Source organism: Leopardus geoffroyi, chromosome D4 (genome assembly GCF_018350155.1).
Source record: "Leopardus geoffroyi isolate Oge1 chromosome D4, O.geoffroyi_Oge1_pat1.0, whole genome shotgun sequence".
NCBI lineage: Eukaryota > Metazoa > Chordata > Mammalia > Carnivora > Felidae > Leopardus > Leopardus geoffroyi.
In genome coordinates this window covers 87,820,272-87,833,688 of record NC_059342.1, presented here as the reverse complement: position 1 = coordinate 87,833,688, position 13,417 = coordinate 87,820,272, and the positions used below count along the sequence as shown (strand labels likewise).

The 13,417-nt window shown below is 57.3% G+C and overlaps 3 long non-coding RNA genes across 3 annotated transcripts; 2 read left to right on the top strand and 1 right to left on the bottom strand.

The window, feature by feature from the left end:
* The first annotated feature begins 223 nt into the window (after positions 1-223).
* LOC123592985 lies at positions 224-799 on the top strand. Its single transcript, XR_006710035.1, has 2 exons — positions 224-398; positions 500-799. It is a non-coding gene; the product is annotated as an uncharacterized LOC123592985 (long non-coding RNA).
* A 1,685-nt stretch (positions 800-2,484) lies between these two features.
* On the bottom strand, positions 2,485-4,686 carry LOC123592984. Its single transcript, XR_006710034.1, has 2 exons — positions 3,616-4,686; positions 2,485-2,563 (listed from the first exon to the last, which is right to left on the bottom strand). It is a non-coding gene; the product is annotated as an uncharacterized LOC123592984 (long non-coding RNA).
* Positions 4,687-5,171: 485 nt separating this feature from the next.
* On the top strand, positions 5,172-11,537 carry LOC123592983. Its single transcript, XR_006710033.1, has 3 exons — positions 5,172-5,427; positions 6,452-10,023; positions 10,719-11,537. It is a non-coding gene; the product is annotated as an uncharacterized LOC123592983 (long non-coding RNA).
* Positions 11,538-13,417: the final 1,880 nt, after the last annotated feature.

Genomic DNA, 13,417 nt, shown 5'->3' with positions numbered 1-13,417 from the left:
TCACTCCATTAACACCTCTTCTTAAAAGCGCCTCCTGACCCCGGAAACAGCACCTGCTTCTAGAGAGCTAGCTGTCAGCCTGCTCCATGCACCGCCCTTTGACCTAGAGATTCCATTTTTAGAATTTATACCACAGAAACACTCACACGGGTGACAAGGGAAAACGCACAGGAAATTCATTGCATCCCTGTTGATAATAGCAGAACTTTAGAAACCTCCTCGACGCCCATCCGGGGAGACTGATTATATAAAGGTGAAGGCACTGCCCGATGGGAGAGCGAGAGGCCGTGACACATACCTGCCTGTTCCTCCAAGGAGTGAAAAAGAACAAGCCTTCATTTGTATTTCAAGAGGGGCACATTCATACACACCCTGCTTGCAACGTCAGAATCCACAGGGTAACCATGGTTGCCCCAGGAACGGGGCGGGGGCGGGGGGGGGGGTACTCAGGCAGGAAGAGGAACGATTCCAGCTTTAAACCCTTTTCTCTTTGACTCAGTTTACCACGAGCATGCACTCCACTGGTCTCCATCCCGCTGGGATACTCACCCACGGCCAATTCTCTCCTTCTCGGGACTGCCCCCCACCCCTGCACTGGGTGAAGCCATGTGACCGGCGATGGCCAAGGAACTCTGGGAGGAAGTGATGTGTTGCTGTCTCCCCTGCCTCAGTGACCCGGATGTGGAGGTACCACAAAACAGAGGCAGCCTGGATCCCTGGAGGGGCAATGGCCCCGGAGAATCACTTGGGCTCCCAGCACACCTCGCTGGCTGCAAAACAAACTTTTGTTGTGCTGAGACACTTTGATGTGAGGCCTATTTGTTACTGCAGCAGAACCTAGCCTCGCTAACCGATACAGATTTGGAAAACCGCATTCCGGTTCAAGGGATGCCGACAGACTGTAGACAAGTCCCTTGACCCCTCCGGACTTCGATGTCCCCATGTGCCTGGTGTGGCAAGGGGTCTTGTCTCCACTGACTGTGGAGGGCCTGTGCTGTTCGTATTCCCAAACCCCAGGGGCCTGAGGAACATCTTGCCAGCCCTAAGGGCTGCTGGGTGCTGAGTGCTCACTGAACACCGGCCTCTGGGCCGACCACCTCGGGGACATCATGGAGTCCTCGGTGGCCCCAGGGGGGAGGCACCATCATCATCTCCAGTTCCCCATGAGGAAAAATGAGCTTCAGAGAGGTGAAGTCACTTGCCCGCCCAAGAACACCAGAATCTGTGATTCTTAACTGCTCTAATACAACCCCCATCCCATATCTTCATTTCTTTCTTTTTTTTTTTTTATTATTTTTTATTTTTTTTATTTTTATTTTTATTTTTTTAATTTTTTTTTTCAACGTTTATTTATTTTTGGGACAGAGAGAGACAGAGCATGAACGGGGGAGGGGCAGAGAGAGAGGGAGACACAGAATCGGAAACAGGCTCCAGGCTCTGAGCCATCAGCCCAGAGCCTGACGCGGGGCTCGAACTCACGGACCGCGAGATCGTGACCTGGCTGAAGTCGGACGCTTAACCGACTGCGCCACCCAGGCGCCCCATTTATTTCTTTTTTAAAAGTTTTTATTTATTTTTGAGAGAGAGAGAGAGAGAGAGCGCGCACACATGGCAGAGAAAGAGGGAGACAGAGAATCGCAAGCAGGCTCCGTGCTGTCAGCGCAGAGCCCGATGCAGGGCTCGAACTCACAAACCGGGAGACCATGACCTGAGCCAAAATCAAGGCTCAAGACGCTCAACAGACTGAGCCACCCAGGCACCCCTAGTTTATTTCTTATAAACGTAACTAAAAACAAAGCCCGCCATTGACAACTTGAGAGAACTCAGAATAACAGGGGGGCGGGGCTGTTTTTGTTTTGTTTTGTTTAATTTTCGATCTTAGCCATTTTTAAGTGTGCAGCCTGGGAGTATTAAGTCCATCCAGCACCGTGTGCCCCCATCACCACCACCCATCCCCAGAACTCTTGTTATCTTGCTAAACCCCGCACCCGTTAAACACAGACTCCCCGTTTCCCCTCCCCTCGGCCATTGGCACCCACCATTCTCCTTTCTGTCTCTATGAATTTGCCCCTTCCAAGTCCCCGGTGTGAGTGGAATCATACAGTATTCGTCCTTTGGTGCCTGGTTTATTTCCCTTCGCACCACGTCCTCCAGGCTCCTCCACGCGAAGCCTGTGTCCAAACTGCCTTCCTTTTTAAGGCTGAATGATATTCCATTGTACGCATAGACCACGTGCTGTGTCGATGGATACACTTGTGTCGTTTCTGCCTTTTGGCTATTGTGAATAACACGCAGGGAACATGGGTGCACATGTATCTGTTTGAGACCCTGCGATTGCGATTCTTTTGGGTATATGCCCAGACGTGGAAATGCTGGATCATATGGTAATTCTATTTTTAATTTTTTGAAGAAACGCCATCCTGTTCTTCCACAGGGGCTGCACCATTTTACGTCCCCACAAACGGTGCCCAAGGTTCCAATTTCTCCACATCCTCACCAGCACTTGTTATTTTCTGTGGAGCGGTATCTCATGCGCTTTCGATTTTCCTGTCTCCGATGATCGCTGGGGGAGTAAGAATTTTTTACATGCAAAAAAAAAAAAAGAAGAAGAAGAAGAAGAATGTTTAAAATGCCACTGGTAAGTCTGTAGTGTGGCAATCATCCGGACCTGCTTCCACGGGAGAAAGCGGGCGCCTGGGGTGATGCCCTGCTCCCCGGGGATAGTGACGCCACGTCTCAAAGTCCTTAGCCCTCAAACAGGTGAGTGAGGCTCTGCTCCCGGGACGGTAGTGTGACCTGCGCCCCAGGGAACGGGCTAGGGCGGAGGCCCTTAACCCCCCCCCCCCCCCCGGGGTCCCAACTTCTCCAGAACCCTCAGTCTCTGATGTCGCAACCTCTCTTTACGCCCGCTTCCCCCCACCCCCACCCCCGCCCCCGCCGCCAGGCCCAATGGGAACTGAGCTGAGCTGGGCCTTTCCAGCCCCGCCTGACTCTGTGACCCAGAGTCCCCAGGCCTGGGACACAGAGCAGAGTGGAGGCAACACCACAGCAAGGCATGAGGCAAGGAGGGGGCGGGTGTCATCTGCATGTCCCTTGGCCTTCTGCATCCAGATGGGGGCAGCTTTGGGTGTGGGACAACAGCAAGGGCCTTCGGAGCCAGACAGAGTCAGTCTGATTTCCGGCTTGGCCATTCACCAGCTGCGTGACCTTGGATAAAACCATTCCCATGGGGCGCCTGGGTGGCGCAGTCGGTTAAGCGTCCGACTTCAGCCAGGTCACGATCTCGCGGTCCGGGAGTTCGAGCCCCGCGTCAGGCTCTGGGCTGATGGCTCAGAGCCTGGAGCCTGTTTCCGATTCTGTGTCTCCCTCTCTCTCTGCCCCTCCCCCGTTCATGCTCTGTCTCTCTCTGTCCCAAAAATAAACATTGAAAAAAAAAATTAAAAAAAAAAAAAAAAAACCATTCCCCCTCCCCCTCAAGCCCTCACTTTCTCATCTGTAAAATGGCCGGACCGGTGCTTGGCACATAGTAAGCACTCACTAAAGACTTTCGAGAATTACCAGCATCGTCATCATCCTCAGTATCACAACATTCCGCACGGAATGGTGAGGTCACACCTGTGTCAAACCGTCCATGGCTGCCCGCGACCAGCAGGAGAACGTACCCCACACTCGTGGACTGGTGGGCGTGGCCCGGCCTGGCCCCTGCCGACACCTCCAACTTCCTCTTCCCATCGCTCATCACATCCCAGTCACTGGGCTGCCCTCTTGTCCCTCAGACTCCCAGCACTCCTTTCTGCCACAGGCCCTTTGCACATGCCCTCCTTCCTGCCTGAAATGTGCTTTCCCCACCCCACTCCACTCCCATCCCTTCAACAGTTCACCTTAAGAGGCTCTGTTTCCCCTCAAACATTAATTCTTCAGAGAAGCCTTCCAGGACACCCCAAGCTCCTCCACTCGGGAACCCTTGCCGCCCCCCCCCCATAGCAATTCTCACATGTGCTCACGGTACTGAACCGTGCGAGCATTTGCAGACTCTCAGCCACCCCACACGAGTTCCACGAGGCCAGGATCATGCCTGTTTTTGCTCCTTGCTGTAGTGCCAACACCAAGGACAGGCTTGACCCAGGTGCCCCCAAAAGATTAGTCCAATTGACTTATTAATTTCCCGAATCTCCCTGATTTGGGAAACCCGGGTTCTTTTCAGCAAAGACACTCCCTTATCTACATAGCTAAATAAGCTTTAACTTTCATACCTCTGATGAGACAAATCTGAGAAAGCCCTCCACTACATCCTGTGTCCTCATTTCTCAGCTCAGAAAAATATGGTCACGGCACTCAGAGCAGCTGCTCACAAGTCCTGCTGTGCCGCCTCGGAGTCCAGCCTCCGGCCACCCCTGCCTCAGAACACGTGGGAGGCTCCGGGCTGCTCCGCGGGGTCATCCCTTGCTTGGGGATAAACGCCAACCATGAGTAATGGCGGGCTGCAGAGGGAGGTGCGATGCATTTTCAGCCCCGTCAGCAAGATCAGCGACAGCCACGGTGGCCCGTGGCCCAGGGTGAGGGCCTGACTCAGCTGGTCCACACACAGCAGCCTCCCCCCAGCCAGCTGGGGAGTGAGGGCGCACACCCCAAGGGGGCCACAGGGCGGGAGGCCTAGGGTTGCCAAAATGCATGCACTCGCTGACTCGTCCATCACGCTTGTCTATTTCAACAGCTACTGTCCGGCCGCTACCGGGTGCTGGACGGTTTGAGGGGACTCCTCGCGAAGACCCGGGTCCTGCCCTCCTGGAGCAGGAGGAGGAACTCAGCAAGCGATTTGCACAAACACAGGAATTCCTTCTAGGGGAGGTCAGGGCTCCCCCTTGGCCCAGGCTCAGCACCCTTGCCCCTCTAGGCTTCAGGCCGGCTTTAGGGGATGCTTCAGAAGTCACCCCCCTTCCCCCGCCCCAGGAGGTACTCAGACAGGAGCAATGTTGATGTGCATTCAAAACGCCCTCAATGGGGGCGCCTGGGTGGCTCAGTGGGTTGAGCGTCTGACTTCGGCTCAGGGCACGATCTCGCAATCCATGGGTTCAAGCCCCACGTCGGGCTCCGGGCTGACGGCTCAGAGCCCGATTCTGCGTCTCCCTCTCTCTCTGCTCCTCCCCACCTCATGCTCTGTCTCTCTCCCTCAGAAGAAAGAAAGAAAGAAAGAAAGAAAGAAAGAAAGAAAGAAAGAAAGAAAGAAAGAAACGTTGAAGAAGAAGAAGAAAGAGCTTTGAAACACATGCCCTCAACGAAAGAACTTTCTTGACTCCATGATGCAAACAGCTTTCAGGCAATAATCACCGTGGGCACCACAGTGGTGACTGAGGTTGGGGCCAGCTCGGGAAAGTGACACCCATCTCGAGGAGGCGTGGAAGAAGGGTGGATGATCCTGAGGCGGAGGTGAGTCAAGGGAAGACTTGGGACCTGGGGTCATTGCACGGTTGGGCTCCGTGGTGAGGCCCCGGCGGAATGAGGCCTGCCCACAAGGAGGAGGAAACCCACAAGGAGGCCCGCCCACAAGGAGGAGGAAATTCACACCCCTGCGGCTTGCCAGCCCGAGGACAAGAGTTCTCAGCCGCTGTCACATGGACACACACACTCGTGAGCATGGACACACGCAGCCCCACCCTTGCACCGGCAAACGCCGGCATGCACGTAAACACAGACAGGTTCATAACGACTGCCGGACACGGTGCACAAATGCACTGCGTGTTCACACGCACCCAAGGGTAAATTTCTGTCGGTCTGTCTGTCGTCTGCTCCAGAACGGCCCTCTCTCGAGGCCGCAGCCCCCTCTGTGAACCGTTTCTGTGCTCCCATGATCCTCCAGGCTGCCCCCCAGCTGCCACATCGCCTGAAACCCTGGGAAATTCAGAAAGAGGCTTTTCAACGTCACCCCTTGACTTTTAGGCTTCAACGATATTTTGAAACATTGGGGCTCAGTCTTCAGGCTCGCTCAGGGGCGATCTTGACTTACCAGGCAGGTGGGGGGGGGGGCAGGTAGGAGGCTGGGGCCGGGTGGAGAGGGGTGGAGAGCGTGGGTGGATGGGGAGGGAGGCAGATTGCATGGTTGGGGGGGGGGCAAACTCCACAGAGCAAGAGATGGCTGAGGGCTGCGGGGGTCAAGAACGCGGCTCTAGTATTCCCAATCCGCCCCCCCCCCACGACAGTCACTCTGCAATCCTTCCCAAGGGGCTTCTCTCCAGCAAGCCTCAGTTTCCCCATCTGTACAATGGGTGTGACCTACCCCATGGGGCCGGTGTCTCACTCTCACTATAACGTGATAGGCTCTGGACGCCCCAGAAAAGAAAGTGGGGGTGGGATGGGAATACCTCCCGCCAGTGCCTCCCCCCCACCCCCACCCCCCCAGGTGAAGCCAGGCTGAAAATAACCAGCATTTTCCTTTTCACTGCGGCTGAAGCAGCCCTTCCCGTAGGACACCGTGCCTGCTTATCAGGAGCAAAGCCGCTCTCTCCGCCAGAAGGTGACTGTGGGGGCTCTGGCTCCCCCCTCCAGCCTCCAGCCCGACTCCTACGGAGGAAACGCTGAATTCTCTCTCCCGTTCAGGTTTCTACCCACCGCCCCCCCCCCACCCCCCAAACAAGTTTGCATATATTTAAATCTCCTCTGCCGTTTCCAGTCTGAGCCGCCCCCCACCCCCACCCCCAGAAAAAGAGAAAAAGAAATTACAAAGCCCGTCATCTGTCTCCGTCCCCGCACCCCATCTATCAGGGCCCGAGCCCGTCGCCTGGAAGGAGGCGCGCGCCCGGACGGCCGCTTTAATGGGGCGCCGCGTGTGACTGTGCGGCCGCGGCGGGCGCAGCCGGCCGGCATTTGCATACATATTAAACGGAGCAGTAAAAAATGCAGACATGCAAACCATTTGGACGGGCTCCTCGGCGCAGAGCCTGCCAGGAAATCAATCTTCTGGTTTCTTAAAGGAAACCTGCTCGGGAGGAGGTGGCGAAGCCAGGCAGCCCGCGGGCCTTGGGAGGGGGCGGCCGTCATCTGTCCATCTGTCCGCGGGAGCCCAGCCGGCTGTGGGGGTCCTTCCCGGCCACGGCCTCGGTGTACCGCGGACAGGGAGCGGGGACGCGGAGCCGCCGTCAGCCGGGGCGGCGGCGGGCCCTTGGCCGGGCGGGCTGTGCGCCCCAAAAGCAAGAGGCTCGGCCACTCTGAGCTCCCCTCACCCCGTGGGCTGTGACCCTTTGGCGGGGCGTCTCCCCCTGCCCGGTGGGTGCTAAAGTTCCTCCCTGGCTTTAAACTCCCTCCCTACGCCTGCGTGGCCTGGCGAGGCGCTGCTCCCTGGAGCCTCCTTACCTGCAAATGGGGTGTGTGATTCTCAGAGGAACGTCTAGCTCACTCGGGTCACCTACCCCGCCCTCCAGAGACGCGGGGTCCCAGTATTACCCTGAGCAAGTCCCGGAGGACTGTCCCTAGCGCCACGAAAGGCAAGAGGCCCAGAGCCTTAGCAGAAACAGACTGCCGCCCGTTCCGCCCACCCCCTCCCTTAATTCCACTTTACAGATAGGGAAACTGAGGCTCTGTAAGAGGTGCCACCACCAGGAGGCTTGAGACAGGGGGAGCCGGAGATTCCAAGGGGCTCCGAGTGACCGTGGAGGGGCCTCCCCAGACCCCAGACGGCACTGGTCAGTACTGTCAGGGGACGGACGGAGCTCATTCTGGGGTGTCAGGGAATGCTGCTCTCCCGGAGAAGGCGGGTGTGCCTGCGGAGAAAAAAAATTCATTTGGTGCCTGGGCGGTACCGTGAAGGTCCTTCCTTGAAGGGGACTGGAATAAGGAAGGAAAAGGGGGCTTTCGAGAACCAGCTCAAGTTTGTCCTCCATCCGTTCCCGCCGCACTCCTGGAGGTGACGGATGGAGGTGACCAGCGGCCCCGGGACAGGCTAAGCAGTGGGCAGCACCAGGGAGGTGGGGAGGGGAGGGGTGCGCCCAGCCCCCTGAGAGCCAACATCCTCTCTGAGCCCCTGGGGCTTGAGCGAAGAGCCCAGCCAGGGCTGGGGGAGGGGGGCCTTTGCCTTCAGTGGGGAGAGCTTCCCACTCGGGTGGGCGGTGCCTCCCTGTGTGACCTTGGGCAAAGGCCCTGCCCTCTCTGGGCCAAGGTGGCTGAGCTGACAGTACTCCTCTGTCTCCCCTTGGAGGTCCCTCCCTTTCACCTCTGGCCTCCAAGCTCTCTGGGCCTCAGTGCCTTCTGCAGGCTCCAGGGTACAGGCCGGGCAGGCAGGGGGGGAGGAAGCCGGCAGGGCGGGAAAAGGCGGGAGGGGCAGGAGTTACAGGAACCGGCTGGGCCCGGGCGATTGCTCAACTGGGGAGCCTGGCCCTGCTGCCTCCACTTCCAGCAGCCGGCCCTCCCTCCCAGCTCTGCATTGCAAACATTCCTCACCAACCTCGGAGGCTGCTGCCCGCCCCCCCCCCCCCCCAGGGGGAACTGCCGCAGACACAGCACGAGGCCGCCAGGAACGCTTAACCCCTTCCGTCCTTCCAGGCAGAGCCTTGGGGGCGCGAGGATAGAGCTGGGTGGCCAGCGGGGTTCCCAGGCTCTGAGTGACCCGGTCAGGTGGATAGCCGGCCCCAGGCCTGAGTCAACAGGCTGTATGTCGGGCCCCTGCAGTCTCCCGTCATGGATTCACTCTGCAGACATTTCCAGAGCTCTCCCGGGATGCTGGGCCTGGGTAATTGGACAGGGAGGTCCTCATGGAGCCCACGTTCCATTGTGTGTGTGTGTGTGTGTGTGTGTGAGTGGAGAGGGGTTATCAGATAAAGAGGAGTTTTTTAGATCATTGCCATGATGAGCGCTACAAAGGAGAAGTACAGGGTGAGCCTGAGCGCGAGCTAAAGTGCTCAATTAGGCAGGGAGGGCTTCCTGGAGGAAGTGACATTTAGGGAGCCATGAAAAGAGGAGTGCTCTAGGTAGCAACGCGAGGCTCCAGAGAGAAGAGAGAGGGAGAGGTCGGCACGTTCCAGTCTGTGTGTCTGAAGGAGAGAGGGTAAGGGGTGGAGAGTCCTCAGGTGCGAGGGCTTGGCCTGTGCCAGGCTCCAGAAGGCCTTGGGGCCACTCCCAGGCTCAGACTGTCTTCCGAGGGCAGTGAGGAGCCATGGATGGTTCCACCAGGGGAACGCCACAGTCAGATCCAACTCTAGGCACTAGGATTCCCTCGAGTGAAAAACAGAACCTTAACAGAGAGAGGGAGCTCACATGTCTTCACAGACCAGATACAGTCTAAGCCCAGAACACCTGAACCACGCCAAAGTGCCACCAACAGGAGACATTTCAAATGGCAGCCTGGCAGCCGGGCCTGGCACTGGATTCTCCTGCGGCCCGGGTGGCCACTCTGAGCCTTGTGGTCGCCAGGCCGGCCAGAGGCAGCGGGCTCAGGCCGGCTCCTCCTCTGCTCCAGACCCCACTCTGCAGACAGCTGGAGCTCCATAAATGCAGCAGTCAGCGTGCTGACATTAAGAGGGGCTGAGAGATCATTCAGGCCCGTGGCCTCCTCCCTGCACAGGTGAAGAAACAGACCCCGGGACAGCTTCCCCTGGGGGCAGGTGTGGCAGCGCACGTGTTCAGGGCGGAGGCCAGCCTGCCCAGCCTGCCTGTGACCTTGGCACCCACAGAGGAGACCCCCCCAAGCCCAGAAAACCAAGAACCGTTTGGACACTGGCAGTCACTAAACCCAGCTCGTGTCTGCTCCTCCACTCCCTTGGAGCTTGAAGGAATGAGCCAGAGGACGACGTAAGCTGGTAGGAAACTTCTAGACCGTATTGTTTCCACTGTGGACACATTTTCTTCTCTCCCTCTCCTTCTCTTTCGTTTTAGTGAAGTATTACCCAGAACACCGACATACCCAGGAGATGCAAACAGAGTTGCCCTGATTGGACAGGAGAGGGGTGTCCTTGGACTTGCCCCACGCACACCCGGGCGATCTCTGTGTCTTCCTGGCAGGCCCCAGGCTCCTCAGAACGGACTGAGGGCCAGCAGGTGAGTCCATCCGGGGTTGTAGGGATGGGGGAACGGAGGCCCAGAGAGGCTGAGGCACTTGCCCAGAGTCACACAGCCCCAAGGGATAGAGCCAAGGGCTCCCAGGCCAGCCTGACCCAAAGACCTGCCTTTAGCACCTGCCATTCAAACACCCTCCATCAGCGGAGACGCAGGCTGGTGGGTCGGGGACCAGTGCCCGCATTCCGTTTCTGAGTCCATACCTGGTCCATTTGCAGGGACAGCAGATTTAGCCAGAGCTCCCCAAGACCTGCTCGGTGGGTTGAGACTTATGGGGGGGGGGGGGGCTGCGGAACATACCCAGGATGCTCCCTCTGTTAAAATCATGCCCCAACAGGACAGGAAGGGGCCAGGCAGGCTTCATGCCTGCACATGCTCCAAGCGGAAGGAGGGGCTGGGTTCCTTCCAGCCCTCTGGGGTCACCCCTGCAGGAGGCCCAAGCGACAGCGGATGTCTATTTTGTGGCTGCGGGTCCACTCGTGGTCACAGAGCAAGGCTCCTTCCCGGCAAATGACACTTCTGCGAGGGTTCCTTGAACCTGGGGTGCCACCGCCATGGCGGGCTGCCGTCCGCTTTGTCACGGGTTAAAGCATCCCCGAGCCCTCGTGCTGGGTCGGGGATCGTCCCCCTGAATCATCGCAGCTGGAGGCACCCGCCGTTACTACCCCATTTTGCAGACGGGAAACTGAGGACCGTGGAGTCACCTGCCTGGGGTCGCACAGCTAACCGCAAATGGGCAGGCCTGGGGGGTGCGGGTGTCTCAGGCCCGCAGGGAACCCGCTCCTGAACACTAGGCCTCACTGCCTCCCAGCCTGGGGATGTGATCACTTCTCACAGCGACGAGGCTCCGGTAAACCCAAGACCCCCCCACCCCCACCCCGGTTTACCCCAATCCCGCGTCTTGTCCACGTACGCGAAATAAATATTTTATCTCAGCCATTTATTATCTGTTCATCTTTGGCATTTATGCCTCCGAAGTTCACTCTCCAGCCTTCTCCACATGGGTTCACCCGGGGTCACCCGCTTGGTCTCTGAACTTCTAGAAGGCAGACCTACTTGTGCTGTTATCGCCCTCATCACAAAATAATCTCATTTTGTGCGTTTCATAGGAAGGGGTGGCCTAACTTGGAAACGTTGCTGGAACCCACTGGTTGGGGACAAGGATTGCATGGCACCCTGATGCCCGAGAGGCACCCGGCACGGGGGGAGCGCTCGATAAATGGGGCTGGGTTATTACGGTTCCTTTCGTTCCCTGTTCTCGTCCTCTTCCCTTATATCGTAGGTTAGCGGGTCACTAGTCAGAGTTCCTAACTGACGCTCAATGGCAAGAACCCAACTGTGCGAATGAGGCAAGTTACCTTCCCATACCGCAGTGATTGGTTACTGGGTCGTCAACTTGCGAGATGATCTCCAGACGATTCCTACCTCCCGGTGTTCACGTTGCTTTTCTTTTTTTTTTTTTTTAATGTTTTATTTTATTTTTGAGAGAGAGAGAGAGAGAGACAGACAGACAGAGTGTGGACGGGGGAGGGTCAGAGAGAGAGGGAGACACAGAATCCGAAGCGGGCTCCAGGCTCCGAGCCGTCAGCACAGAGCCCGACTCGGGGCTCAAACTCATGGACCGTGAGATCATGACCTGAGCCAAAGTCCGACGCTCAACCGACTGAGCCACCCAGGCGCCCCCCGGTGTTCACATTTCTGTAGGCCCCGCCGCCGTGAATATGGCTGCCCCGCGGGACCAATAGGATGCTGCAGAAATGGCCCAAGGTTAGGTCCAGAGAAGGACCCTCCAGAGAAGTCCCTGGGGCAAGGAACTGAGGTCTCCTGGCCAAGAGCCGGCACCGCCTCGCCAGCCCGATAACTGTGCCATCTTGGAGTCCACCATCCGGCCCCGGTCAAGCCGTCGGATGACGCAGCCCTCCCCACCCTTACCCACAGAAACTTTGAGATTGATGCTTATTGTTTCAAGCCGCTAAGTTTGGGGTGATTTCTCATGCAGCAGCAGGGAACTAATTGAGCAGCAGAGCCTTTTAGTTACGAGAGCCTTTCATTGACTTGGTTCCTAAAGTGTGTTCTGTGCAATACTGATCCCAGAATAGGATGAAAAGCACAGTCTGTCTGTCCGATGTGGCCTGACTGACTTGAGTCTCTTATTCGAGAATCGCAGCGTTCCTTGGCATATCCAAGCGGAACCCCCGGGCCCCACCCCCCCACCCCCCGCCACCCGCCTTGGGCGAGGAAACCTAGCCTTCTCTTAACCCTGCTTGTCTCAGGAGTCTTTGTGGAACGCTGGCTTCAGAGCCCCCAGAACACTCTTTGGGAGACACAGCCAAATGGTCACGGCAGCAAGTTCCTTGAGTATATTAAACGATTGTGCCCGGGGGCGCCTGGGTGGCTCAGTCGGTTAAGCGGCCGACTTTGGCTCAGGTCATGATCTCACGGTCCGTGAGTTCGAGCCCCGCGTCGGGCTCTGCGCTGACAGCTCAGAGCCTGGAGTCTGTTTCGGATTCTGTGTCTCCCTCTCTCTGCCCCTCCCCCGTTCATGCTCTGTCTCTCTCTGTCTCAAAAATAAATAAACATTAAAAAAACAAAAAACGATTGTGCCCAGTAGAAAAAACAAAAACACTCCCAGCCTGATAGAGTGTGGCCTACGGCCTTCTACACAAAGACAAGGTGGCCAGCCCTTCAGGACAGACAGCCCCTCCGGGCTCCTTTTCCAGTTGAGGGGCTGGTTTGCTCTGGGTCTCTCTGGTCCAGCCAATCTGACAGTCGGCGATATTGGTCAGGGCCCTTGGGCGTGAACCTCAGACCATTAGGGGACGATTTAGGATTCAGGTTTTGGTTCCCAAATTCTGCAGTTCGAGCTCTCGTGAGTTCTGTAGCCCCCCCCCCCCAATCCGTGGCGGTGGGGGAGGGCCGCACCCATGAACTCTCCACCCCTCGCGCTGGCCGCATCCTCAAGGCCAATGCCTCAGCGTTAGCTATTTCTCAGTGGGAACGCTACCATGGTCTTAAAACACGACCACTGGAAAATAGCATTTGATATCGAAAAATTCATTTTACAGGCAACTTTTTAAGAGCGAATCCACCCCCTTCGGCGAGGGAAGCTGCACTCAGAAAACCGCATTCTTTCGGGCCCCTGGGGCTGCGTGGGGGTGGGAACAGAGATCTTTCTACGCGCTAGGAGGCAGAAATCTTTTCTTCTGGTGAAAACATAATTTTACCCTCATGTTGTCTCGTCTTTCCCATCCTGGCCATTCTGGGGCTCTCAGGCCTTTCTGGAACCCTTGCTTCCAGATACCAAGTGGTCTGCTTTCCTCCTCGGGCCGGGGAGTGGCACCTGCGGCTGCCTCACCTGGGTGCCCCTGCCCAGGCC